Source organism: Coffea eugenioides, chromosome 11, assembly GCF_003713205.1.
Source record: "Coffea eugenioides isolate CCC68of chromosome 11, Ceug_1.0, whole genome shotgun sequence".
NCBI lineage: Eukaryota > Viridiplantae > Streptophyta > Magnoliopsida > Gentianales > Rubiaceae > Coffea > Coffea eugenioides.
Genome location: NC_040045.1, coordinates 33,034,358 through 33,036,560, shown reverse-complemented (window position 1 = coordinate 33,036,560; position 2,203 = coordinate 33,034,358). Strand labels below are relative to the sequence as shown.

At 45.5% G+C, this 2,203-nt stretch overlaps 1 non-coding gene across 1 annotated transcript; it reads left to right on the top strand.

Annotated features, from left to right (window-relative positions):
• Positions 1–1,429: 1,429 nt before the first annotated feature.
• On the top strand, positions 1,430–1,536 carry LOC113754666. Its single transcript, XR_003465343.1, has one exon. It is a non-coding gene; the product is annotated as a small nucleolar RNA R71 (small nucleolar RNA).
• The last annotated feature ends 667 nt before the right edge of the window (positions 1,537–2,203 follow it).

The window sequence follows — 2,203 nt, the reverse complement described above, 5'->3', positions numbered from 1 at the left end:
ACGGGAGTGTTCATCCTCCATGTCGAGCACATAAAAATCAGCTGGAAAAACCAATTCATTAATTTTTACCAAAACATCTTCAATCAACCCGTCAGGGTATGCATTGGTCCTATCAGCTAATTGAATTATTATCCCAGTCTCTTTCAAAGGGCCTAAGTTTAAGGAGGCATAAATGGACTTTGGCATGACATTAATTGAGGCTCCCAGGTCTAACATGGCCTTCCCAATCAAAGTATTACCTATCCTACAAGGAATAGTAAACATACCTGGATCTCCGCATTTCGGTGGAAGCTTTCTTTGTAGAATTGCTGAAACATTCTCCCCAACTATAACTCGTTCATCCCCCTTCAACCGCTTGCGGTTGGCACACAGGTCCCTCAAAAATTTTGCGTACCTGGGTACTTGTTTAATCGCATCCAGTAGGGGTATGTTGATCTCCACCTTGCGAAAAATCTCCAGGACCTCTTTTTCCTTGTCTTGCTTCTTTGGTTTCTCTAACCTGCTAGGAAAGGGAGGTGGATTAGTTTTAGCTGTAGGAATCGGGTTCGAGGGTACCTTTGCATTTTTGTTGTCTGTGCCCTCCTCTTCCAATTCTTTCTCAATCCGTTCCTCGTCCTTGTCTTTAGGAATCACCGGTTCGGGTCCTTGAACTTCCTTGCCACTCCTTAAAGTCATTGCACTTACATTCTTTGGATTTGCCTCAGGTTGAGATGGCAATTTTCCTTGAACTTGGGACTCCAAACGGTTGATTGTTATAGCCATTTGATTCATTTGATTTTGCAATGATTGCACCTGTCCCAGTTGATTTCTCATGCTTTGCAGGTCTGAATCCGTCTTTTGTTGATTAGCAAGTAATTGCTTCATCATCTCTTCCATGGACGGACTTGAGTTTGAAAGTGGTGGTGGGCGATGATGGTACTGCTGTTGGTGTCCTTGCTGTCTATTTGGCACAAAGTTAGACTGCCTATTTCCTCCATAACTAAGGTTGGGGTGATCCCTCCAACCAGGATTGTAGGTACTTGAGTATGGGTCGTACGGCTTTCTTGGCGCGGGCGCGTGGCCCGCCATGTTCACCTGTTCAGCAGTTTCTTCTTGAACCATTGGACACATTTCCGTAGGATGACCCACGGCAGTGCATACCCCGCACGCTTTGACATGTGAAGCACTCCCCACAGCTAATTGTCTTACGAAAGATGTTAATTCGGAGATCTGCTGTTGGATAGAGGACGTTTCCACCTCATTCACCCTACGCGTCGGGATGTCCTCTCTTGAACCAAACTGCTGTGAGTTCTCAGCCATCCCTTCAATCAACTCCCATGCTCCTCGAGGGGTTTTGTTCACTAACGCCCCTCCACTTGCAGCATCGATTATGCTTCTGTCCCTGAAAAGCAACCCCTCATAGAAATATTGAATGAGCAGTTGCTCACTTATCTGATGCTGAGGGCATTTGGTGCACAATTTCTTAAACCTCTCCCAGTACTCATAGAGTGACTCGCCTGGGTGTTGTTTGATACCACATATCTCTTTCCTCAGGCTCGCAGCTCGAGACGCCGGAAAGTATTTGTCCAGAAATTTTTTCTTCAATTGATCCCACGTGGTGATACTACCAGGCGGTAGGTAGTAGAGCCAGTCTTTTGCAGAGTCCTTCAAAGAGAAGGGGAAAGCCCTCATCTTTATTTGCTCTTCTGTAATTCCCGGAGGCTTCATACTGTTGCAAACGACGTCGAACTCTTGCAAGTGCTTGTAGGGCTCCTCACCTGATAGACCATGGAAAGATGGCAAGAGATGAATTAGACCAGATTTTAGTTCAAAGGGAGTGTCATCATTTAAATGTGGAAAAGTAATGCACAAGGGCTGCTGATTTAAATCAGGAGCAGCCAACTCCCTTAGTGTTCGTGCATTTGCCATAGTGACTTCCTCTTGGTCTGAATCACTTGAATTGTCACCAGACAAATTTGTCGGCTCAACCTCTGGATCAAGTTCCTGAGGTGCAATATCGTATTGCTCCTCCCTGAGCCGCCTGGTTTCTTTTCTCGTTCTACGCGCGGTCTTCTCTACTTCAGGGTCGAAAATTAATTCGCCTGTACGAGAAGAGCGAGGCATAAACTAGAAAAATACCAGAAAAAAATGAACTTAAAAAGAAACAAATGATTAACGCCAGTCCCCGGCAACGGCGCCAAAAATTGACAGGTGTCGAGCCTGT